The sequence below is a fragment of the Rhinoderma darwinii genome, unplaced genomic scaffold (genome assembly GCF_050947455.1).
Source record: "Rhinoderma darwinii isolate aRhiDar2 unplaced genomic scaffold, aRhiDar2.hap1 Scaffold_4269, whole genome shotgun sequence".
Taxonomy (NCBI): domain Eukaryota; kingdom Metazoa; phylum Chordata; class Amphibia; order Anura; family Rhinodermatidae; genus Rhinoderma; species Rhinoderma darwinii.
The window spans coordinates 78,979-98,868 of record NW_027463799.1 but is presented as its reverse complement, the minus strand read 5'-3'; the positions used below and the strand labels follow the sequence as shown (position 1 = coordinate 98,868).

Here is a 19,890-nt window from a genome sequence, read left to right as displayed (position 1 = left end):
GGCTCACACACTCACAGCTACACGGGAGGTGAATAAAGGCCGGAGAGGAAGCCAGACAGGATTTGCTTCTTTTGCTTGCACCACAATGCAGTGCTGAAAGAGGAGGAATCTACATAAAAACGCCTTCCTGGCAACGCCCAAATGCCCTGCTGCCATGCAGATAAACACTGGCAGCGGCAGCAAGTGCATGCCCACAGCCACCCCTTGTTCCTTCACACCTTGTATCAGCTGTAATCCAGTCCAGTCCAGTGCTGCCTGCTGAGCAGCACTGACCAACACTGCCTGGGCCCAGGCTTTTATCTCTGAGGCCCCATTATGATGTCAGAAAGCTGGCTCTGGAATCCTGAGGGCTCCACTATGACACGTGCAAAGTTCCGTCTGAACTTTATATAAGACGGTGAGGCTCAGTCAGTCACTCAGTGTTGCCTGAGAGGGCAACACTGCAACAGCCAGCCGCCAGGCTGTCTTTTTTTTGCACAGCTAGTTGCCTCCAGGAGGCCACAAGAGGGAGACAAGGGACTGCAAAATGGAAAATAGGCATCCACCAACTTTACAGACAACTTCTCCTTGCTCCTACAACCTCCATCCTTGCACAGTTTGTTATTCTTCTAGGTAACATAGTAACAAATCCAAATTGCTGCTCTCTTTGTAGGCAAGCAAGGCTTTGTTGCAACTGCAATTCTTACTTCTTCTTGAAATGTAGGGACGACAGTACATTCCATCACATCCATCTAGTGTACACAGGTAGGTCCATTGTGGCGGGCAGGCGAGCGGGCGGGCTGCTTTATTGGCTGTTTGCTGTTCCCCTACTCCACTCCACTATTTGACTGTTGTGCTGCATCAATCAATCAATCAATCAATCAATCAATCAATCAATCAATCAATCAATCAATCAATCAATCAATCAGTGGCTGGCTCAGGTGCAGCTCTTTAACTTACCTAAAAGGGAGGGCGGAGAGAAGACAAGGAAGGTGAATGAGGTGTTCCAATGTGAAATGCCGGAAACACAGAAACACAGACGACACACAACAAGAGGTGGCAATCTATTCATTAATTGCATTTAATCAATGAGCTCATTATCACTCATGCATTGTCCAACAGGTGTTGAAATAATGGGATTAAAAGGGGAGATCCCTTCAGAAAGACAGAAACAATAGCAAAGACAAAAAACACTTTTGGAATCTGCTTTTAGTCAACACATAAGGAAAGGGTGCACCGGTCCTGGAAATACTGCAATACCAGGTCAATGCGTGGAGTGGACAGAGCAAGCTCTATTTCCATCTCCCTGTTCTAAAAATCCATTTAATATATGGTCCCCAGATAGGGGACGTATCAGATATTAAACTGATAAGAACAGATACTACACTTGATCTTAGCCAAAAGGCCGAGAAGCGATAACCCGAACGGGCCGCGCGTTGCCCGAGCCTGCCCGATACTGCTGTTCAGCCCTTGCAGCGATTCAGCCTACTTCTAGGCAATTCCATGGGGCCCTGCAGGCTCACACACTCACAGCTACACGGGAGGTGAATAAAGGCCGGAGAGGAAGCCAGACAGGATTTGCTTCTTTTGCTTGCACCACAATGCAGTGCTGAAAGAGGAGGAATCTACATAAAAACGCCTTCCTGGCAATGCCCAAATGCCCTGCTGCCATGCAGATAAACACTGGCAGCGGCAGCAAGTGCATGCCCACAGCCACCCCTTGTTCCTTCACACCTTGTATCAGCTGTAATCCAGTCCAGTCCAGTGCTGCCTGCTGAGCAGCACTGACCAACACTGCCTGGGCCCAGGCTTTTATCTCTGAGGCCCCATTATGATGTCAGAAAGCTGGCTCTGGAATCCTGAGGGCTCCACTATGACACGTGCAAAGTTCCGTCTGAACTTTATATAAGACGGTGAGGCTCAGTCAGTCACTCAGTGTTGCCTGAGAGGGCAACACTGCAACAGCCGGCCGCCAGGCTGTCTTTTTTTTGCACAGCTAGTTGCCTCCAGGAGGCCACAAGAGGGAGACAAGGGACTGCAAAATGGAAAATAGGCATCCACCAACTTTACAGACAACTTCTCCTTGCTCCTACAACCTCCATCCTTGCACAGTTTGTTATTCTTCTAGGTAACATAGTAACAAATCCAAATTGCTGCTCTCTTTGCAGGCAAGCAAGGCTTTGTTGCAACTGCAATTCTTACTTCTTCTTGAAATGTAGGGACGACAGTACATTCCATCACATCCATCTAGTGTACACAGGTAGGTCCATTGTGGCGGGCAGGCGAGCGGGCGGGCTGCTTTATTGGCTGTTTGCTGTTCCCCTACTCCACTCCACTATTTGACTGTTGTGCTGCATCAATCAATCAATCAATCAATCAATCAATCAATCAATCAATCAATCAATCAATCAATCAATCAATCAATCAGTGGCTGGCTCAGGTGCAGCTCTTTAACTTACCTAAAAGGGAGGGCGGAGAGAAGACAAGGAAGGTGAATGAGGTGTTCCAATGTGAAATGCCGGAAACACAGAAACACAGACGACACACAACAAGAGGTGGCAATCTATTCATTAATTGCATTTAATCAATGAGCTCATTATCACTCATGCATTGTCCAACAGGTGTTGAAATAATGGGATTAAAAGGGGAGATCCCTTCAGAAAGACAGAAACAATAGCAAAGACAAAAAACACTTTTGGAATCTGCTTTTAGTCAACACATAAGGAAAGGGTGCACCGGTCCTGGAAATACTGCAATACCAGGTCAATGCGTGGAGTGGACAGAGCAAGCTCTATTTCCATCTCCCTGTTCTAAAAATCCATTTAATATATGGTCCCCAGATAGGGGACGTATCAGATATTAAACTGATAAGAACAGATACTACACTTGATCTTAGCCAAAAGGCCGAGAAGCGATAACCCGAACGGGCCGCGCGTTGCCCGAGCCTGCCCGATACTGCTGTTCAGCCCTTGCAGCGATTCAGCCTACTTCTAGGCAATTCCATGGGGCCCTGCAGGCTCACACACTCACAGCTACACGGGAGGTGAATAAAGGCCGGAGAGGAAGCCAGACAGGATTTGCTTCTTTTGCTTGCACCACAATGCAGTGCTGAAAGAGGAGGAATCTACATAAAAACGCCTTCCTGGCAACGCCCAAATGCCCTGCTGCCATGCAGATAAACACTGGCAGCGGCAGCAAGTGCATGCCCACAGCCACCCCTTGTTCCTTCACACCTTGTATCAGCTGTAATCCAGTCCAGTCCAGTGCTGCCTGCTGAGCAGCACTGACCAACACTGCCTGGGCCCAGGCTTTTATCTCTGAGGCCCCATTATGATGTCAGAAAGCTGGCTCTGGAATCCTGAGGGCTCCACTATGACACGTGCAAAGTTCCGTCTGAACTTTATATAAGACGGTGAGGCTCAGTCAGTCACTCAGTGTTGCCTGAGAGGGCAACACTGCAACAGCCGGCCGCCAGGCTGTCTTTTTTTTGCACAGCTAGTTGCCTCCAGGAGGCCACAAGAGGGAGACAAGGGACTGCAAAATGGAAAATAGGCATCCACCAACTTTACAGACAACTTCTCCTTGCTCCTACAACCTCCATCCTTGCACAGTTTGTTATTCTTCTAGGTAACATAGTAACAAATCCAAATTGCTGCTCTCTTTGTAGGCAAGCAAGGCTTTGTTGCAACTGCAATTCTTACTTCTTCTTGAAATGTAGGGACGACAGTACATTCCATCACATCCATCCAGTGTACACAGGTAGGTCCATTGTGGCGGGCAGGCGAGCGGGCGGGCTGCTTTATTGGCTGTTTGCTGTTCCCCTACTCCACTCCACTATTTGACTGTTGTGCTGCATCAATCAATCAATCAATCAATCAATCAATCAATCAATCAATCAATCAATCAGTGGCTGGCTCAGGTGCAGCTCTTTAACTTACCTAAAAGGGAGGGCGGAGAGAAGACAAGGAAGGTGAATGAGGTGTTCCAATGTGAAATGCCGGAAACACAGAAACACAGACGACACACAACAAGAGGTGGCAATCTATTCATTAATTGCATTTAATCAATGAGCTCATTATCACTCATGCATTGTCCAACAGGTGTTGAAATAATGGGATTAAAAGGGGAGATCCCTTCAGAAAGACAGAAACAATAGCAAAGACAAAAAACACTTTTGGAATCTGCTTTTAGTCAACACATAAGGAAAGGGTGCACCGGTCCTGGAAATACTGCAATACCAGGTCAATGCGTGGAGTGGACAGAGCAAGCTCTATTTCCATCTCCCTGTTCTAAAAATCCATTTAATATATGGTCCCCAGATAGGGGACGTATCAGATATTAAACTGATAAGAACAGATACTACACTTGATCTTAGCCAAAAGGCCGAGAAGCGATAACCCGAACGGGCCGCGCGTTGCCCGAGCCTGCCCGATACTGCTGTTCAGCCCTTGCAGCGATTCAGCCTACTTCTAGGCAATTCCATGGGGCCCTGCAGGCTCACACACTCACAGCTACACGGGAGGTGAATAAAGGCCGGAGAGGAAGCCAGACAGGATTTGCTTCTTTTGCTTGCACCACAATGCAGTGCTGAAAGAGGAGGAATCTACATAAAAACGCCTTCCTGGCAACGCCCAAATGCCCTGCTGCCATGCAGATAAACACTGGCAGCGGCAGCAAGTGCATGCCCACAGCCACCCCTTGTTCCTTCACACCTTGTATCAGCTGTAATCCAGTCCAGCCCAGTGCTGCCTGCTGAGCAGCACTGACCAACACTGCCTGGGCCCAGGCTTTTATCTCTGAGGCCCCATTATGATGTCAGAAAGCTGGCTCTGGAATCCTGAGGGCTCCACTATGACACGTGCAAAGTTCCGTCTGAACTTTATATAAGACGGTGAGGCTCAGTCAGTCACTCAGTGTTGCCTGAGAGGGCAACACTGCAACAGCCGGCCGCCAGGCTGTCTTTTTTTTGCACAGCTAGTTGCCTCCAGGAGGCCACAAGAGGGAGACAAGGGACTGCAAAATGGAAAATAGGCAACCACCAACTTTACAGACAACTTCTCCTTGCTCCTACAACCTCCATCCTTGCACAGTTTGTTATTCTTCTAGGTAACATAGTAACAAATCCAAATTGCTGCTCTCTTTGTAGGCAAGCAAGGCTTTGTTGCAACTGCAATTCTTACTTCTTCTTGAAATGTAGGGACGACAGTACATTCCATCACATCCATCTAGTGTACACAGGTAGGTCCATTGTGGCGGGCAGGCGAGCGGGCGGGCTGCTTTATTGGCTGTTTGCTGTTCCCCTACTCCACTCCACTATTTGACTGTTGTGCTGCATCAATCAATCAATCAATCAATCAATCAATCAATCAATCAATCAATCAATCAATCAGTGGCTGGCTCAGGTGCAGCTCTTTAACTTACCTAAAAGGGAGGGCGGAGAGAAGACAAGGAAGGTGAATGAGGTGTTCCAATGTGAAATGCCGGAAACACAGAAACACAGACGACACACAACAAGAGGTGGCAATCTATTCATTAATTGCATTTAATCAATGAGCTCATTATCACTCATGCATTGTCCAACAGGTGTTGAAATAATGGGATTAAAAGGGGAGATCCCTTCAGAAAGACAGAAACAATAGCAAAGACAAAAAACACTTTTGGAATCTGCTTTTAGTCAACACATAAGGAAAGGGTGCACCGGTCCTGGAAATACTGCAATACCAGGTCAATGCGTGGAGTGGACAGAGCAAGCTCTATTTCCATCTCCCTGTTCTAAAAATCCATTTAATATATGGTCCCCAGATAGGGGACGTATCAGATATTAAACTGATAAGAACAGATACTACACTTGATCTTAGCCAAAAGGCCGAGAAGCGATAACCCGAACGGGCCGCGCGTTGCCCGAGCCTGCCCGATACTGCTGTTCAGCCCTTGCAGCGATTCAGCCTACTTCTAGGCAATTCCATGGGGCCCTGCAGGCTCACACACTCACAGCTACACGGGAGGTGAATAAAGGCCGGAGAGGAAGCCAGACAGGATTTGCTTCTTTTGCTTGCACCACAATGCAGTGCTGAAAGAGGAGGAATCTACATAAAAACGCCTTCCTGGCAACGCCCAAATGCCCTGCTGCCATGCAGATAAACACTGGCAGCGGCAGCAAGTGCATGCCCACAGCCACCCCTTGTTCCTTCACACCTTGTATCAGCTGTAATCCAGTCCAGTCCAGTGCTGCCTGCTGAGCAGCACTGACCAACACTGCCTGGGCCCAGGCTTTTATCTCTGAGGCCCCATTATGATGTCAGAAAGCTGGCTCTGGAATCCTGAGGGCTCCACTATGACACGTGCAAAGTTCCGTCTGAACTTTATATAAGACGGTGAGGCTCAGTCAGTCACTCAGTGTTGCCTGAGAGGGCAACACTGCAACAGCCGGCCGCCAGGCTGTCTTTTTTTTGCACAGCTAGTTGCCTCCAGGAGGCCACAAGAGGGAGACAAGGGACTGCAAAATGGAAAATAGGCATCCACCAACTTTACAGACAACTTCTCCTTGCTCCTACAACCTCCATCCTTGCACAGTTTGTTATTCTTCTAGGTAACATAGTAACAAATCCAAATTGCTGCTCTCTTTGTAGGCAAGCAAGGCTTTGTTGCAACTGCAATTCTTACTTCTTCTTGAAATGTAGGGACGACAGTACATTCCATCACATCCATCTAGTGTACACAGGTAGGTCCATTGTGGCGGGCAGGCGAGCGGGCGGGCTGCTTTATTGGCTGTTTGCTGTTCCCCTACTCCACTCCACTATTTGACTGTTGTGCTGCATCAATCAATCAATCAATCAATCAATCAATCAATCAATCAATCAGTGGCTGGCTCAGGTGCAGCTCTTTAACTTACCTAAAAGGGAGGGCGGAGAGAAGACAAGGAAGGTGAATGAGGTGTTCCAATGTGAAATGCCGGAAACACAGAAACACAGACGACACACAACAAGAGGTGGCAATCTATTCATTAATTGCATTTAATCAATGAGCTCATTATCACTCATGCATTGTCCAACAGGTGTTGAAATAATGGGATTAAAAGGGGAGATCCCTTCAGAAAGACAGAAACAATAGCAAAGACAAAAAACACTTTTGGAATCTGCTTTTAGTCAACACATAAGGAAAGGGTGCACCGGTCCTGGAAATACTGCAATACCAGGTCAATGCGTGGAGTGGACAGAGCAAGCTCTATTTCCATCTCCCTGTTCTAAAAATCCATTTAATATATGGTCCCCAGATAGGGGACGTATCAGATATTAAACTGATAAGAACAGATACTACACTTGATCTTAGCCAAAAGGCCGAGAAGCGATAACCCGAACGGGCCGCGCGTTGCCCGAGCCTGCCCGATACTGCTGTTCAGCCCTTGCAGCGATTCAGCCTACTTCTAGGCAATTCCATGGGGCCCTGCAGGCTCACACACTCACAGCTACACGGGAGGTGAATAAAGGCCGGAGAGGAAGCCAGACAGGATTTGCTTCTTTTGCTTGCACCACAATGCAGTGCTGAAAGAGGAGGAATCTACATAAAAACGCCTTCCTGGCAACGCCCAAATGCCCTGCTGCCATGCAGATAAACACTGGCAGCGGCAGCAAGTGCATGCCCACAGCCACCCCTTGTTCCTTCACACCTTGTATCAGCTGTAATCCAGTCCAGTCCAGTGCTGCCTGCTGAGCAGCACTGACCAACACTGCCTGGGCCCAGGCTTTTATCTCTGAGGCCCCATTATGATGTCAGAAAGCTGGCTCTGGAATCCTGAGGGCTCCACTATGACACGTGCAAAGTTCCGTCTGAACTTTATATAAGACGGTGAGGCTCAGTCAGTCACTCAGTGTTGCCTGAGAGGGCAACACTGCAACAGCCGGCCGCCAGGCTGTCTTTTTTTTGCACAGCTAGTTGCCTCCAGGAGGCCACAAGAGGGAGACAAGGGACTGCAAAATGGAAAATAGGCATCCACCAACTTTACAGACAACTTCTCCTTGCTCCTACAACCTCCATCCTTGCACAGTTTGTTATTCTTCTAGGTAACATAGTAACAAATCCAAATTGCTGCTCTCTTTGTAGGCAAGCAAGGCTTTGTTGCAACTGCAATTCTTACTTCTTCTTGAAATGTAGGGACGACAGTACATTCCATCACATCCATCTAGTGTACACAGGTAGGTCCATTGTGGCGGGCAGGCGAGCGGGCGGGCTGCTTTATTGGCTGTTTGCTGTTCCCCTACTCCACTCCACTATTTGACTGTTGTGCTGCATCAATCAATCAATCAATCAATCAATCAATCAATCAATCAATCAATCAATCAGTGGCTGGCTCAGGTGCAGCTCTTTAACTTACCTAAAAGGGAGGGCGGAGAGAAGACAAGGAAGGTGAATGAGGTGTTCCAATGTGAAATGCCGGAAACACAGAAACACAAACGACACACAACAAGAGGTGGCAATCTATTCATTAATTGCATTTAATCAATGAGCTCATTATCACTCATGCATTGTCCAACAGGTGTTGAAATAATGGGATTAAAAGGGGAGATCCCTTCAGAAAGACAGAAACAATAGCAAAGACAAAAAACACTTTTGGAATCTGCTTTTAGTCAACACATAAGGAAAGGGTGCACCGGTCCTGGAAATACTGCAATACCAGGTCAATGCGTGGAGTGGACAGAGCAAGCTCTATTTCCATCTCCCTGTTCTAAAAATCCATTTAATATATGGTCCCCAGATAGGGGACGTATCAGATATTAAACTGATAAGAACAGATACTACACTTGATCTTAGCCAAAAGGCCGAGAAGCGATAACCCGAACGGGCCGCGCGTTGCCCGAGCCTGCCCGATACTGCTGTTCAGCCCTTGCAGCGATTCAGCCTACTTCTAGGCAATTCCATGGGGCCCTGCAGGCTCACACACTCACAGCTACACGGGAGGTGAATAAAGGCCGGAGAGGAAGCCAGACAGGATTTGCTTCTTTTGCTTGCACCACAATGCAGTGCTGAAAGAGGAGGAATCTACATAAAAACGCCTTCCTGGCAACGCCCAAATGCCCTGCTGCCATGCAGATAAACACTGGCAGCGGCAGCAAGTGCATGCCCACAGCCACCCCTTGTTCCTTCACACCTTGTATCAGCTGTAATCCAGTCCAGTCCAGTGCTGCCTGCTGAGCAGCACTGACCAACACTGCCTGGGCCCAGGCTTTTATCTCTGAGGCCCCATTATGATGTCAGAAAGCTGGCTCTGGAATCCTGAGGGCTCCACTATGACACGTGCAAAGTTCCGTCTGAACTTTATATAAGACGGTGAGGCTCAGTCAGTCACTCAGTGTTGCCTGAGAGGGCAACACTGCAACAGCCGGCCGCCAGGCTGTCTTTTTTTTGCACAGCTAGTTGCCTCCAGGAGGCCACAAGAGGGAGACAAGGGACTGCAAAATGGAAAATAGGCATCCACCAACTTTACAGACAACTTCTCCTTGCTCCTACAACCTCCATCCTTGCACAGTTTGTTATTCTTCTAGGTAACATAGTAACAAATCCAAATTGCTGCTCTCTTTGTAGGCAAGCAAGGCTTTGTTGCAACTGCAATTCTTACTTCTTCTTGAAATGTAGGGACGACAGTACATTCCATCACATCCATCTAGTGTACACAGGTAGGTCCATTGTGGCGGGCAGGCGAGCGGGCGGGCTGCTTTATTGGCTGTTTGCTGTTCCCCTACTCCACTCCACTATTTGACTGTTGTGCTGCATCAATCAATCAATCAATCAATCAATCAATCAATCAATCAATCAATCAATCAATCAATCAATCAATCAATCAATCAATCAATCAGTGGCTGGCTCAGGTGCAGCTCTTTAACTTACCTAAAAGGGAGGGCGGAGAGAAGACAAGGAAGGTGAATGAGGTGTTCCAATGTGAAATGCCGGAAACACAGAAACACAGACGACACACAACAAGAGGTGGCAATCTATTCATTAATTGCATTTAATCAATGAGCTCATTATCACTCATGCATTGTCCAACAGGTGTTGAAATAATGGGATTAAAAGGGGAGATCCCTTCAGAAAGACAGAAACAATAGCAAAGACAAAAAACACTTTTGGAATCTGCTTTTAGTCAACACATAAGGAAAGGGTGCACCGGTCCTGGAAATACTGCAATACCAGGTCAATGCGTGGAGTGGACAGAGCAAGCTCTATTTCCATCTCCCTGTTCTAAAAATCCATTTAATATATGGTCCCCAGATAGGGGACGTATCAGATATTAAACTGATAAGAACAGATACTACACTTGATCTTAGCCAAAAGGCCGAGAAGCGATAACCCGAACGGGCCGCGCGTTGCCCGAGCCTGCCCGATACTGCTGTTCAGCCCTTGCAGCGATTCAGCCTACTTCTAGGCAATTCCATGGGGCCCTGCAGGCTCACACACTCACAGCTACACGGGAGGTGAATAAAGGCCGGAGAGGAAGCCAGACAGGATTTGCTTCTTTTGCTTGCACCACAATGCAGTGCTGAAAGAGGAGGAATCTACATAAAAACGCCTTCCTGGCAACGCCCAAATGCCCTGCTGCCATGCAGATAAACACTGGCAGCGGCAGCAAGTGCATGCCCACAGCCACCCCTTGTTCCTTCACACCTTGTATCAGCTGTAATCCAGTCCAGTCCAGTGCTGCCTGCTGAGCAGCACTGACCAACACTGCCTGGGCCCAGGCTTTTATCTCTGAGGCCCCATTATGATGTCAGAAAGCTGGCTCTGGAATCCTGAGGGCTCCACTATGACACGTGCAAAGTTCCGTCTGAACTTTATATAAGACGGTGAGGCTCAGTCAGTCACTCAGTGTTGCCTGAGAGGGCAACACTGCAACAGCCGGCCGCCAGGCTGTCTTTTTTTTGCACAGCTAGTTGCCTCCAGGAGGCCACAAGAGGGAGACAAGGGACTGCAAAATGGAAAATAGGCATCCACCAACTTTACAGACAACTTCTCCTTGCTCCTACAACCTCCATCCTTGCACAGTTTGTTATTCTTCTAGGTAACATAGTAACAAATCCAAATTGCTGCTCTCTTTGTAGGCAAGCAAGGCTTTGTTGCAACTGCAATTCTTACTTCTTCTTGAAATGTAGGGACGACAGTACATTCCATCACATCCATCTAGTGTACACAGGTAGGTCCATTGTGGCGGGCAGGCGAGCGGGCGGGCTGCTTTATTGGCTGTTTGCTGTTCCCCTACTCCACTCCACTATTTGACTGTTGTGCTGCATCAATCAATCAATCAATCAATCAATCAATCAATCAATCAATCAGTGGCTGGCTCAGGTGCAGCTCTTTAACTTACCTAAAAGGGAGGGCGGAGAGAAGACAAGGAAGGTGAATGAGGTGTTCCAATGTGAAATGCCGGAAACACAGAAACACAGACGACACACAACAAGAGGTGGCAATCTATTCATTAATTGCATTTAATCAATGAGCTCATTATCACTCATGCATTGTCCAACAGGTGTTGAAATAATGGGATTAAAAGGGGAGATCCCTTCAGAAAGACAGAAACAATAGCAAAGACAAAAAACACTTTTGGAATCTGCTTTTAGTCAACACATAAGGAAAGGGTGCACCGGTCCTGGAAATACTGCAATACCAGGTCAATGCGTGGAGTGGACAGAGCAAGCTCTATTTCCATCTCCCTGTTCTAAAAATCCATTTAATATATGGTCCCCAGATAGGGGACGTATCAGATATTAAACTGATAAGAACAGATACTACACTTGATCTTAGCCAAAAGGCCGAGAAGCGATAACCCGAACGGGCCGCGCGTTGCCCGAGCCTGCCCGATACTGCTGTTCAGCCCTTGCAGCGATTCAGCCTACTTCTAGGCAATTCCATGGGGCCCTGCAGGCTCACACACTCACAGCTACACGGGAGGTGAATAAAGGCCGGAGAGGAAGCCAGACAGGATTTGCTTCTTTTGCTTGCACCACAATGCAGTGCTGAAAGAGGAGGAATCTACATAAAAACGCCTTCCTGGCAACGCCCAAATGCCCTGCTGCCATGCAGATAAACACTGGCAGCGGCAGCAAGTGCATGCCCACAGCCACCCCTTGTTCCTTCACACCTTGTATCAGCTGTAATCCAGTCCAGTCCAGTGCTGCCTGCTGAGCAGCACTGACCAACACTGCCTGGGCCCAGGCTTTTATCTCTGAGGCCCCATTATGATGTCAGAAAGCTGGCTCTGGAATCCTGAGGGCTCCACTATGACACGTGCAAAGTTCCGTCTGAACTTTATATAAGACGGTGAGGCTCAGTCAGTCACTCAGTGTTGCCTGAGAGGGCAACACTGCAACAGCCGGCCGCCAGGCTGTCTTTTTTTTGCACAGCTAGTTGCCTCCAGGAGGCCACAAGAGGGAGACAAGGGACTGCAAAATGGAAAATAGGCATCCACCAACTTTACAGACAACTTCTCCTTGCTCCTACAACCTCCATCCTTGCACAGTTTGTTATTCTTCTAGGTAACATAGTAACAAATCCAAATTGCTGCTCTCTTTGTAGGCAAGCAAGGCTTTGTTGCAACTGCAATTCTTACTTCTTCTTGAAATGTAGGGACGACAGTACATTCCATCACATCCATCTAGTGTACACAGGTAGGTCCATTGTGGCGGGCAGGCGAGCGGGCGGGCTGCTTTATTGGCTGTTTGCTGTTCCCCTACTCCACTCCACTATTTGACTGTTGTGCTGCATCAATCAATCAATCAATCAATCAATCAATCAATCAATCAATCAATCAATCAATCAGTGGCTGGCTCAGGTGCAGCTCTTTAACTTACCTAAAAGGGAGGGCGGAGAGAAGACAAGGAAGGTGAATGAGGTGTTCCAATGTGAAATGCCGGAAACACAGAAACACAGACGACACACAACAAGAGGTGGCAATCTATTCATTAATTGCATTTAATCAATGAGCTCATTATCACTCATGCATTGTCCAACAGGTGTTGAAATAATGGGATTAAAAGGGGAGATCCCTTCAGAAAGACAGAAACAATAGCAAAGACAAAAAACACTTTTGGAATCTGCTTTTAGTCAACACATAAGGAAAGGGTGCACCGGTCCTGGAAATACTGCAATACCAGGTCAATGCGTGGAGTGGACAGAGCAAGCTCTATTTCCATCTCCCTGTTCTAAAAATCCATTTAATATATGGTCCCCAGATAGGGGACGTATCAGATATTAAACTGATAAGAACAGATACTACACTTGATCTTAGCCAAAAGGCCGAGAAGCGATAACCCGAACGGGCCGCGCGTTGCCCGAGCCTGCCCGATACTGCTGTTCAGCCCTTGCAGCGATTCAGCCTACTTCTAGGCAATTCCATGGGGCCCTGCAGGCTCACACACTCACAGCTACACGGGAGGTGAATAAAGGCCGGAGCTACACGGGAGGTGAATAAAGGCCGGAGAGGAAGCCAGACAGGATTTGCTTCTTTTGCTTGCACCACAATGCAGTGCTGAAAGAGGAGGAATCTACATAAAAACGCCTTCCTGGCAACGCCCAAATGCCCTGCTGCCATGCAGATAAACACTGGCAGCGGCAGCAAGTGCATGCCCACAGCCACCCCTTGTTCCTTCACACCTTGTATCAGCTGTAATCCAGTCCAGTCCAGTGCTGCCTGCTGAGCAGCACTGACCAACACTGCCTGGGCCCAGGCTTTTATCTCTGAGGCCCCATTATGATGTCAGAAAGCTGGCTCTGGAATCCTGAGGGCTCCACTATGACACGTGCAAAGTTCCGTCTGAACTTTATATAAGACGGTGAGGCTCAGTCAGTCACTCAGTGTTGCCTGAGAGGGCAACACTGCAACAGCCGGCCGCCAGGCTGTCTTTTTTTTGCACAGCTAGTTGCCTCCAGGAGGCCACAAGAGGGAGACAAGGGACTGCAAAATGGAAAATAGGCATCCACCAACTTTACAGACAACTTCTCCTTGCTCCTACAACCTCCATCCTTGCACAGTTTGTTATTCTTCTAGGTAACATAGTAACAAATCCAAATTGCTGCTCTCTTTGTAGGCAAGCAAGGCTTTGTTGCAACTGCAATTCTTACTTCTTCTTGAAATGTAGGGACGACAGTACATTCCATCACATCCATCTAGTGTACACAGGTAGGTCCATTGTGGCGGGCAGGCGAGCGGGCGGGCTGCTTTATTGGCTGTTTGCTGTTCCCCTACTCCACTCCACTATTTGACTGTTGTGCTGCATCAATCAATCAATCAATCAATCAATCAATCAATCAATCAATCAATCAATCAATCAATCAGTGGCTGGCTCAGGTGCAGCTCTTTAACTTACCTAAAAGGGAGGGCGGAGAGAAGACAAGGAAGGTGAATGAGGTGTTCCAATGTGAAATGCCGGAAACACAGAAACACAGACGACACACAACAAGAGGTGGCAATCTATTCATTAATTGCATTTAATCAATGAGCTCATTATCACTCATGCATTGTCCAACAGGTGTTGAAATAATGGGATTAAAAGGGGAGATCCCTTCAGAAAGACAGAAACAATAGCAAAGACAAAAAACACTTTTGGAATCTGCTTTTAGTCAACACATAAGGAAAGGGTGCACCGGTCCTGGAAATACTGCAATACCAGGTCAATGCGTGGAGTGGACAGAGCAAGCTCTATTTCCATCTCCCTGTTCTAAAAATCCATTTAATATATGGTCCCCAGATAGGGGACGTATCAGATATTAAACTGATAAGAACAGATACTACACTTGATCTTAGCCAAAAGGCCGAGAAGCGATAACCCGAACGGGCCGCGCGTTGCCCGAGCCTGCCCGATACTGCTGTTCAGCCCTTGCAGCGATTCAGCCTACTTCTAGGCAATTCCATGGGGCCCTGCAGGCTCACACACTCACAGCTACACGGGAGGTGAATAAAGGCCGGAGAGGAAGCCAGACAGGATTTGCTTCTTTTGCTTGCACCACAATGCAGTGCTGAAAGAGGAGGAATCTACATAAAAACGCCTTCCTGGCAACGCCCAAATGCCCTGCTGCCATGCAGATAAACACTGGCAGCGGCAGCAAGTGCATGCCCACAGCCACCCCTTGTTCCTTCACACCTTGTATCAGCTGTAATCCAGTCCAGTCCAGTGCTGCCTGCTGAGCAGCACTGACCAACACTGCCTGGGCCCAGGCTTTTATCTCTGAGGCCCCATTATGATGTCAGAAAGCTGGCTCTGGAATCCTGAGGGCTCCACTATGACACGTGCAAAGTTCCGTCTGAACTTTATATAAGACGGTGAGGCTCAGTCAGTCACTCAGTGTTGCCTGAGAGGGCAACACTGCAACAGCCGGCCGCCAGGCTGTCTTTTTTTTGCACAGCTAGTTGCCTCCAGGAGGCCACAAGAGGGAGACAAGGGACTGCAAAATGGAAAATAGGCATCCACCAACTTTACAGACAACTTCTCCTTGCTCCTACAACCTCCATCCTTGCACAGTTTGTTATTCTTCTAGGTAACATAGTAACAAATCCAAATTGCTGCTCTCTTTGTAGGCAAGCAAGGCTTTGTTGCAACTGCAATTCTTACTTCTTCTTGAAATGTAGGGACGACAGTACATTCCATCACATCCATCTAGTGTACACAGGTAGGTCCATTGTGGCGGGCAGGCGAGCGGGCGGGCTGCTTTATTGGCTGTTTGCTGTTCCCCTACTCCACTCCACTATTTGACTGTTGTGCTGCATCAATCAATCAATCAATCAATCAATCAATCAATCAATCAATCAATCAATCAGTGGCTGGCTCAGGTGCAGCTCTTTAACTTACCTAAAAGGGAGGGCGGAGAGAAGACAAGGAAGGTGAATGAGGTGTTCCAATGTGAAATGCCGGAAACACAGAAACACAGACGACACACAACAAGAGGTGGCAATCTATTCATTAATTGCATTTAATCAATGAGCTCATTATCACTCATGCATTGTCCAACAGGTGTTGAAATAATGGGATTAAAAGGGGAGATCCCTTCAGAAAGACAGAAACAATAGCAAAGACAAAAAACACTTTTGGAATCTGCTTTTAGTCAACACATAAGGAAAGGGTGCACCGGTCCTGGAAATACTGCAATACCAGGTCAATGCGTGGAGTGGACAGAGCAAGCTCTATTTCCATCTCCCTGTTCTAAAAATCCATTTAATATATGGTCCCCAGATAGGGGACGTATCAGATATTAAACTGATAAGAACAGATACTACACTTGATCTTAGCCAAAAGGCCGAGAAGCGATAACCCGAACGGGCCGCGCGTTGCCCGAGCCTGCCCGATACTGCTGTTCAGCCCTTGCAGCGATTCAGCCTACTTCTAGGCAATTCCATGGGGCCCTGCAGGCTCACACACTCACAGCTACACGGGAGGTGAATAAAGGCCGGAGAGGAAGCCAGACAGGATTTGCTTCTTTTGCTTGCACCACAATGCAGTGCTGAAAGAGGAGGAATCTACATAAAAACGCCTTCCTGGCAACGCCCAAATGCCCTGCTGCCATGCAGATAAACACTGGCAGCGGCAGCAAGTGCATGCCCACAGCCACCCCTTGTTCCTTCACACCTTGTATCAGCTGTAATCCAGTCCAGTCCAGTGCTGCCTGCTGAGCAGCACTGACCAACACTGCCTGGGCCCAGGCTTTTATCTCTGAGGCCCCATTATGATGTCAGAAAGCTGGCTCTGGAATCCTGAGGGCTCCACTATGACACGTGCAAAGTTCCGTCTGAACTTTATATAAGACGGTGAGGCTCAGTCAGTCACTCAGTGTTGCCTGAGAGGGCAACACTGCAACAGCCGGCCGCCAGGCTGTCTTTTTTTTGCACAGCTAGTTGCCTCCAGGAGGCCACAAGAGGGAGACAAGGGACTGCAAAATGGAAAATAGGCATCCACCAACTTTACAGACAACTTCTCCTTGCTCCTACAACCTCCATCCTTGCACAGTTTGTTATTCTTCTAGGTAACATAGTAACAAATCCAAATTGCTGCTCTCTTTGTAGGCAAGCAAGGCTTTGTTGCAACTGCAATTCTTACTTCTTCTTGAAATGTAGGGACGACAGTACATTCCATCACATCCATCTAGTGTACACAGGTAGGTCCATTGTGGCGGGCAGGCGAGCGGGCGGGCTGCTTTATTGGCTGTTTGCTGTTCCCCTACTCCACTCCACTATTTGACTGTTGTGCTGCATCAATCAATCAATCAATCAATCAATCAATCAATCAATCAATCAATCAATCAGTGGCTGGCTCAGGTGCAGCTCTTTAACTTACCTAAAAGGGAGGGCGGAGAGAAGACAAGGAAGGTGAATGAGGTGTTCCAATGTGAAATGCCGGAAACACAGAAACACAGACGACACACAACAAGAGGTGGCAATCTATTCATTAATTGCATTTAATCAATGAGCTCATTATCACTCATGCATTGTCCAACAGGTGTTGAAATAATGGGATTAAAAGGGGAGATCCCTTCAGAAAGACAGAAACAATAGCAAAGACAAAAAACACTTTTGGAATCTGCTTTTAGTCAACACATAAGGAAAGGGTGCACCGGTCCTGGAAATACTGCAATACCAGGTCAATGCGTGGAGTGGACAGAGCAAGCTCTATTTCCATCTCCCTGTTCTAAAAATCCATTTAATATATGGTCCCCAGATAGGGGACGTATCAGATATTAAACTGATAAGAACAGATACTACACTTGATCTTAGCCAAAAGGCCGAGAAGCGATAACCCGAACGGGCCGCGCGTTGCCCGAGCCTGCCCGATACTGCTGTTCAGCCCTTGCAGCGATTCAGCCTACTTCTAGGCAATTCCATGGGGCCCTGCAGGCTCACACACTCACAGCTACACGGGAGGTGAATAAAGGCCGGAGAGGAAGCCAGACAGGATTTGCTTCTTTTGCTTGCACCACAATGCAGTGCTGAAAGAGGAGGAATCTACATAAAAACGCCTTCCTGGCAACGCCCAAATGCCCTGCTGCCATGCAGATAAACACTGGCAGCGGCAGCAAGTGCATGCCCACAGCCACCCCTTGTTCCTTCACACCTTGTATCAGCTGTAATCCAGTCCAGTCCAGTGCTGCCTGCTGAGCAGCACTGACCAACACTGCCTGGGCCCAGGCTTTTATCTCTGAGGCCCCATTATGATGTCAGAAAGCTGGCTCTGGAATCCTGAGGGCTCCACTATGACACGTGCAAAGTTCCGTCTGAACTTTATATAAGACGGTGAGGCTCAGTCAGTCACTCAGTGTTGCCTGAGAGGGCAACACTGCAACAGCCGGCCGCCAGGCTGTCTTTTTTTTGCACAGCTAGTTGCCTCCAGGAGGCCACAAGAGGGAGACAAGGGACTGCAAAATGGAAAATAGGCATCCACCAACTTTACAGACAACTTCTCCTTGCTCCTACAACCTCCATCCTTGCACAGTTTGTTATTCTTCTAGGTAACATAGTAACAAATCCAAATTGCTGCTCTCTTTGTAGGCAAGCAAGGCTTTGTTGCAACTGCAATTCTTACTTCTTCTTGAAATGTAGGGACGACAGTACATTCCATCACATCCATCTAGTGTACACAGGTAGGTCCATTGTGGCGGGCAGGCGAGCGGGCGGGCTGCTTTATTGGCTGTTTGCTGTTCCCCTACTCCACTCCACTATTTGACTGTTGTGCTGCATCAATCAATCAATCAATCAATCAATCAATCAATCAATCAATCAATCAATCAATCAATCAATCAGTGGCTGGCTCAGGTGCAGCTCTTTAACTTACCTAAAAGGGAGGGCGGAGAGAAGACAAGGAAGGTGAATGAGGTGTTCCAATGTGAAATGCCGGAAACACAGAAACACAGACGACACACAACAAGAGGTGGCAATCTATTCATTAATTGCATTTAATCAATGAGCTCATTATCACTCATGCATTGTCCAACAGGTGTTGAAATAATGGGATTAAAAGGGGAGATCCCTTCAGAAAGACAGAAACAATAGCAAAGACAAAAAACACTTTTGGAATCTGCTTTTAGTCAACACATAAGGAAAGGGTGCACCGGTCCTGGAAATACTGCAATACCAGGTCAATGCGTGGAGTGGACAGAGCAAGCTCTATTTCCATCTCCCTGTTCTAAAAATCCATTTAATATATGGTCCCCAGATAGGGGACGTATCAGATATTAAACTGATAAGAACAGATACTACACTTGATCTTAGCCAAAAGGCCGAGAAGCGATAACCCGAACGGGCCGCGCGTTGCCCGAGCCTGCCCGATACTGCTGTTCAGCCCTTGCAGCGATTCAGCCTACTTCTAGGCAATTCCATGGGGCCCTGCAGGCTCACACACTCACAGCTACACGGGAGGTGAATAAAGGCCGGAGAGGAAGCCAGACAGGATTTGCTTCTTTTGCTTGCACCACAATGCAGTGCTGAAAGAGGAGGAATCTACATAAAAACGCCTTCCTGGCAACGCCCAAATGCCCTGCTGCCATGCAGATAAACACTGGCAGCGGCAGCAAGTGCATGCCCACAGCCACCCCTTGTTCCTTCACACCTTGTATCAGCTGTAATCCAGTCCAGTCCAGTGCTGCCTGCTGAGCAGCACTGACCAACACTGCCTGGGCCCAGGCTTTTATCTCTGAGGCCCCATTATGATGTCAGAAAGCTGGCTCTGGAATCCTGAGGGCTCCACTATGACACGTGCAAAGTTCCGTCTGAACTTTATATAAGACGGTGAGGCTCAGTCAGTCACTCAGTGTTGCCTGAGAGGGCAACACTGCAACAGCCGGCCGCCAGGCTGTCTTTTTTTTGCACAGCTAGTTGCCTCCAGGAGGCCACAAGAGGGAGACAAGGGACTGCAAAATGGAAAATAGGCATCCACCAACTTTACA

The 19,890-nt window shown here is 47.9% G+C and overlaps 13 non-coding genes across 13 annotated transcripts; all 13 read right to left on the bottom strand.

Moving 5' to 3' along the window:
• Nucleotides 1-1,205: 1,205 nt before the first annotated feature.
• On the bottom strand, nucleotides 1,206-1,396 carry LOC142710623 (U2 spliceosomal RNA). The gene has a single exon (XR_012869634.1). It is a non-coding gene; the product is annotated as a U2 spliceosomal RNA (small nuclear RNA).
• A 1,308-nt stretch (nucleotides 1,397-2,704) lies between these two features.
• LOC142710622 (U2 spliceosomal RNA) lies at nucleotides 2,705-2,895 on the bottom strand. The gene has a single exon (XR_012869633.1). It is a non-coding gene; the product is annotated as a U2 spliceosomal RNA (small nuclear RNA).
• A 1,288-nt stretch (nucleotides 2,896-4,183) lies between these two features.
• LOC142710621 (U2 spliceosomal RNA) lies at nucleotides 4,184-4,374 on the bottom strand. The gene has a single exon (XR_012869632.1). It is a non-coding gene; the product is annotated as a U2 spliceosomal RNA (small nuclear RNA).
• A 1,292-nt stretch (nucleotides 4,375-5,666) lies between these two features.
• LOC142710620 (U2 spliceosomal RNA) lies at nucleotides 5,667-5,857 on the bottom strand. Its single transcript, XR_012869631.1, has one exon. It is a non-coding gene; the product is annotated as a U2 spliceosomal RNA (small nuclear RNA).
• Nucleotides 5,858-7,137: 1,280 nt separating this feature from the next.
• On the bottom strand, nucleotides 7,138-7,328 carry LOC142710619 (U2 spliceosomal RNA). Its single transcript, XR_012869630.1, has one exon. It is a non-coding gene; the product is annotated as a U2 spliceosomal RNA (small nuclear RNA).
• A 1,288-nt stretch (nucleotides 7,329-8,616) lies between these two features.
• LOC142710618 (U2 spliceosomal RNA) lies at nucleotides 8,617-8,807 on the bottom strand. Its single transcript, XR_012869629.1, has one exon. It is a non-coding gene; the product is annotated as a U2 spliceosomal RNA (small nuclear RNA).
• Nucleotides 8,808-10,127: 1,320 nt separating this feature from the next.
• LOC142710616 (U2 spliceosomal RNA) lies at nucleotides 10,128-10,318 on the bottom strand. Its single transcript, XR_012869627.1, has one exon. It is a non-coding gene; the product is annotated as a U2 spliceosomal RNA (small nuclear RNA).
• A 1,280-nt stretch (nucleotides 10,319-11,598) lies between these two features.
• LOC142710614 (U2 spliceosomal RNA) lies at nucleotides 11,599-11,789 on the bottom strand. The gene has a single exon (XR_012869626.1). It is a non-coding gene; the product is annotated as a U2 spliceosomal RNA (small nuclear RNA).
• A 1,292-nt stretch (nucleotides 11,790-13,081) lies between these two features.
• LOC142710613 (U2 spliceosomal RNA) lies at nucleotides 13,082-13,272 on the bottom strand. The gene has a single exon (XR_012869625.1). It is a non-coding gene; the product is annotated as a U2 spliceosomal RNA (small nuclear RNA).
• Nucleotides 13,273-14,596: 1,324 nt separating this feature from the next.
• On the bottom strand, nucleotides 14,597-14,787 carry LOC142710612 (U2 spliceosomal RNA). Its single transcript, XR_012869624.1, has one exon. It is a non-coding gene; the product is annotated as a U2 spliceosomal RNA (small nuclear RNA).
• Nucleotides 14,788-16,075: 1,288 nt separating this feature from the next.
• Nucleotides 16,076-16,266, bottom strand: LOC142710611 (U2 spliceosomal RNA). Its single transcript, XR_012869623.1, has one exon. It is a non-coding gene; the product is annotated as a U2 spliceosomal RNA (small nuclear RNA).
• A 1,288-nt stretch (nucleotides 16,267-17,554) lies between these two features.
• On the bottom strand, nucleotides 17,555-17,745 carry LOC142710699 (U2 spliceosomal RNA). Its single transcript, XR_012869701.1, has one exon. It is a non-coding gene; the product is annotated as a U2 spliceosomal RNA (small nuclear RNA).
• Nucleotides 17,746-19,045: 1,300 nt separating this feature from the next.
• LOC142710698 (U2 spliceosomal RNA) lies at nucleotides 19,046-19,236 on the bottom strand. Its single transcript, XR_012869700.1, has one exon. It is a non-coding gene; the product is annotated as a U2 spliceosomal RNA (small nuclear RNA).
• Between the last annotated feature and the right edge of the window lie 654 nt (nucleotides 19,237-19,890).